The 5,364-nt window shown below is 29.0% G+C and overlaps 1 long non-coding RNA gene across 1 annotated transcript; it reads left to right on the forward strand.

The window, feature by feature from the left end:
- Positions 1-352: 352 nt before the first annotated feature.
- Positions 353-2,677, forward strand: LOC140867685 (uncharacterized). The gene is made up of 3 exons (XR_012145235.1): positions 353-485; positions 2,031-2,127; positions 2,343-2,677. It is a non-coding gene; the product is annotated as an uncharacterized lncRNA (long non-coding RNA).
- Positions 2,678-5,364: the final 2,687 nt, after the last annotated feature.

The raw sequence follows: 5,364 nt of genomic DNA on the forward strand, positions 1-5,364 counted from the left end.
CGCAAACTCAAAGATGCACTATTATTAGGGTTTGATTGACTATAAATCGGCTCGTCTCTGTATCGACGGTTTTTGAAATAATCGATTTGGCCCGCAATTCACTGTTTGGCTAGACGAGACGGACCGATCCATTATTTAAGCCACTTTAAATTTGTCAACCCCAATTCACCTATTTACCGCAGCGGGCCAATCCAACTACCCAGCCCAATTTTACATACAGAGTCAATTTATAGCCTATCAAACCTATCCATTATTTAAGCCACTTTAAATTTGTCAACCCCAATTCACCTATTTACCGCAGCGGGCCAATCCAACTACCCAGCCCAATTTTACATACAGAGTCAATTTATAGCCTATCAAACCCTAACGCAATAGATTGACTCTCTTCGATTGGCTTTTGAAATTATTATCGACTTGTGGAAAAAGAGGAAAATGGGATTCTGGAATTCTCATCCCAACAGCCACTGCCGTGGATCTGGCACCTGGTAGATTCATTGCCTGAATTATTATTTTTTCTTGAATTTCACTTTCTATCCCGTAGTCCATGTTTTTTTTTTTTTTTTTAATCTTATTGAATTATGTTATAGATGTCCAGGTGATGTTAATAAATCTTTTTTTTGTGAATCCCGCTGTGGAAAACGACTTCTTCAGTGGGAAAAATGGTCATTGTTTGATGGTATTTATGCTTTTTAGATTCGGTGGTCAGCATAATTTCAAATCATTTTGAGGCTCCCATATTGAATGAAAGTTGCGTGGTTCTGCAAATAATGAGATCTGTAATTAAAATGTTGAACATGGGATTATTCGAAAAAAACTTTCACCTCTTGGGACGAGTATGAATAAGGAAATAAGAATTTTAAAGTAATTTTTAAAATTTATGAACCATCGAAAGTCGAGGTTGTACAGCCGTGTGAGCAATAATTTTTTTATGTTTGTATCGAGTTTGATATATGCTTGCCTTTTCTTTTGTTTTTTTCCTTTGTTGGAGTGAGGAGACATTGATACATAAATCAAGTCGATATTATGCTAGATGGGAGATAATGGTTGATGAAATTTCCGATTTTGTGAGCATTTGTGCACGATGGTATTCCAAGCCACTTAAGAAATATCATAGTTGTGTTGAAGGCATTTGGTTGTCTTTCCCATTGTCTTGAGCCTGTTCTTTGTAATTTTTCGTCGACCTTTTGTTTATTATTATATTATTATATGTGGTTGCCTTGCCCAATTCAGCCGAACCAACACTCAGGGTTTGTGAGGAGATAACGTTTGGTGATTGCTTTCTATACAGTGACAGCTTTATTTTGTGTTTAGGAAATCCAGTTGTGCATTTTTAAGGGCTCATTGCAGTAGTATGTTTTAGTAAAGGTTCCTTTTTGCCAGGGACATCTGGTTGACTTGTTCGGCTATATTTACACATTTATTTTCACTCTGTGATATTCAAATGAGAAGTATTGGTTGCTTATAGAGTGCATACAAGATACTCTTGTTTCGGTCACCCTTGTTGCAACTTTAGCCGTTTATGTATTCCTAGGTACTGCTACAATTTTACATATCTACTTTGGAGCATGTTACACTCACTTATGAATCTAACTTTCATCTCAACATGTCTGTTAAAAATATATGCCCCCAACTGAGATTTGATTCTGCTGTATGTGCTTTAATAAGAGAAGTGCCTTTAATATGTGGTTTTTTCATTCCGATTGATTTTTAAATTTTGGCACAATTTTGATGGGATTGTTGGCTTAAGCGTCGCTTATACCTGATATTGTAACATGGTAACATATAGTCAAATGTTGACTTTTGCGGTTCATCAAATATCATCAGTCATTTAGTTTTTGGTATGGCTAGCTCCCCCATGTCTGCACTTGGTGTGTTAATGTGGTGCAATTCTTTGTCTTTGGCATTATGTTCCAACGACAGACACTCAAGTTCTTTTGCCCGATTTTGCTTCTGTTTGTTGCTGAATTTCTTCATGGCATCAACTTGTACATTTCAGTCACACATGTAACAATACTGTTTCGTTTCAACAGTCGTGTGTGTGGGAGCCAGCATGAAGTAACAAAAAAGTATTGGCTGATGGTATGCCGACGGTGTTTGCGGAGAACTACCGGGGGAATTAGGATCAAGGTAATGTTAACTACATTTCTCTCTTTGACTATGCATATTCTTAATCTGTTGAGAGTGTTAGTTTTGGGATTTTTATGTCATAATATTTTTACAAACCTGACATTAGCATCTAAAATGGCCGATTCATAATTAATTAAATATAAATAAATTACGGAAACTATGACTTTTTACATCTACTACCCACCCTTTTATGTTACTACATTTTGGTTTTGCAGCATGGCTGGTGGATCGCGAAGAAGCCTACGGTTATTCTCACGCATTCTGCTTAGTGGGGTCATGAGAAAGGTTGTTTTGATCAAGATTTGTGATATTCTGCTTAAGTTTGGATAAGTAGTGTTTTAATTTTTAAAGGTAACAATAAATTTTAGTCGAGTATTTTGGGGTTTATTTAACTAATACTAATATAAGACGCAGACTTCTTCATTTCATTTCCAAAGATATGATGGTTATTTTTTTATTGTGAGAAAGGGTCTATGTATTTAGTTAAAATTAGATAAAGTAATGTTTTTGACATAAAAATTAATATTTGTCGGGTCGGATTGGACTTTTATCATTCATAACCCTTTCAAATTTACATATAGTCACTTTTATCATTCATATATATATATATAATATGAAAGACCTTTTCCATGGATTTCAAACAATCTGCAACACAACGCATTACACATGCATAGATTGATGCAAAGATATATACTTTAAAAAAATTAAAGATAACTGCGGTTAGAAAGATCATTACTTTGAAAATTCGAATTGTATATATTTTATATATACTTTAAAAAAATTAAAGATAACTGCGATTAGAAAGATCATATAAAATATATACAATTCGAATTTTCAAAGTAATGATCTTTCTAATCGCAGTTATCTTTAATTTTTTTAAAATATATCTTTGCATCAATCTATGCATGTGTAATGCGTTGTGTTGCAGATTGTTTGGAATCCATATATATATATATGTGTGTGTGTATATATACGTGTTCTTATTACTCAAGTCCCAAATCAACAGTAAAGGGAATCGTCTATCTAATTTTATAAAAAAATGCATTTTATCTTGTATATTAAGTTTATAAACGAATGCATTTCATCTTGTATATTAATATTTTCATTTATTTATTTTATTGTATTTATAATGTACCAAGAATTTTGACACCATCTAAATTGTGTCATAACTGAGATATTTTTTTTAAAAAAAACATCATAAACATGAGTTTATTAATCACTCAAAATTAAGATTGACTCATGTGATTCTCGTTGATTAATATTGAATTAATTTACTAGAAATTCAAAATCAGTCACGTCCAGTCCTATATAATCAAATTATATATAAAACATTCTCATTCAAATAATTTCGTTATTAACAGTTGGAATAAGATTGATTTATTCAAAATATAATGGACATCTCCAGTAATTTTAAATAACCCAATTTTAATTTTTAATTACAGACATATTTATATTATTATAATTATAATTTAAATATTATCTTCCTGTGTATAATATTTATATACAATATTTAAAGTCACATAATGATAATCTTGAGATTTTTTATATTTACTAGGAAGAGATATATGCTAGGCACGTAGGAACACATTTTCATTGTCGATGAGACTTGTGAAAAAAATAAGTTGAGAAGAGATTAATTTGCTACAAAATAATGTTTTTCATGTTACTTTAATGAATAGTAAATTCAACGTAATATAGTGGTGTCAAAACTCAACCCAATTTGCCAATACGACACGAGTCGACCCGAAAAATATAGGGTTAGGGTTGTGGGTTCGGGTCAAATCGGGTTCAAGTCAACTTGGATTGACCCGAAGATTTTTATAATTATTTTTTATATAAAAGTAAAAAAATATTTACTATATTTTTATACATTTTATTTTTGAAAAAATTGTATTGTGTATTAATATAATATATTTTCGGTATTTAATGTTTATTTTGTACAATTTTTTATTTTTTTAGTAAGTATACTTTAAATTTTCTACAACTAGACTTTCAAATTTATATTATATATAAACTTATATTTTTTTATTATGTGATTAAATTAAATATTACTAATATTATTGTGTGTTTGAATTTTTATTTAATTGTTTTGTTAAAAGAATTTAAAAAACTTAAAAATCGGGTTGGTTCAGCTTGATCGTGTTAGCCGGTTCGGGTTTGCCATTTTCTAGTTGGTTCAGGTTGGGTCGAATGTCTATTTTATTTATATTTTAAACTTTTATTTCTTTCACGGTTTTTTTTTTATTTTGTCATCCGTTTTTTTTTCCTTTGTGAAAGAATCAATATTTTCATAATCTTCAATAGCAATTATTATGATGTTATCTTCATCACTAATTTGTATTTTATCTTTATAATTTGATTCTTTTTTTAAACGACTTTTTTTTTATGATAAAAATATTTTTTTTGTAATAGTAGCAAAATCTGATCCTTAAACAAATTAAGTTTTACTTCAAACAAAAAAACAAATTAAGTTCCTATGTAAAAATATTTCAATATATTTACAAGTAAACGAAACAAAAAAAATTCGGTTAAAATTAAGTTTTTGTGAAAAAACTAATTTCATTTCACCTACAAGAAATAAAACAACGAATTTTGAAATTTGAATATTCTTGAATGAAGATTTTAATGGAAAATTCTGATCAATTCATCTATCTACAAAGATATAAAAACCAAAAAATTTTTGAATGTTAATTTTTTAAAAATTATATCTTTATCTAGTATACACATAATTTGATAATTTTGACCTTATTATAATAAGTAATTTTACAAAAACATCCCTATCAAATATCTTAAGTATGCATATATATATATATATATAAAGGATAAAGTTGAAAATACACGATTTAAAACTTTAACATTGGTTCACACTTTTATAATTGATGATATATGGATAAAACATTTAAAAAAATGCATGCAAAAAAAAAAATAAATTGAAACAGCAGTTCTCAAATATAATGAAAATATTTATTTATGAGCAAAAATCGCAATGAGATGTCCATGGTCGTCGATGGGATTATGAGAATAAAAAGACAATATGATAATTTCAAGATTATCAATAAAATATATTTTAAGCATGTCTATCTATATTATTAAAGTAAATCCCTTTATAATAACTAATTTCAATTAATTTGGTGAAGATTTATTTACAATTGCAATCTTGTCTTTATCGTATTATTTTATTAGCAGATTATTTTTTTTATTTTATTAAAATATATTTTTAATTCTTATTTACAAGGA

This window comes from Henckelia pumila, chromosome 4 (genome assembly GCF_033568475.1).
Source record: "Henckelia pumila isolate YLH828 chromosome 4, ASM3356847v2, whole genome shotgun sequence".
Taxonomy (NCBI): domain Eukaryota; kingdom Viridiplantae; phylum Streptophyta; class Magnoliopsida; order Lamiales; family Gesneriaceae; genus Henckelia; species Henckelia pumila.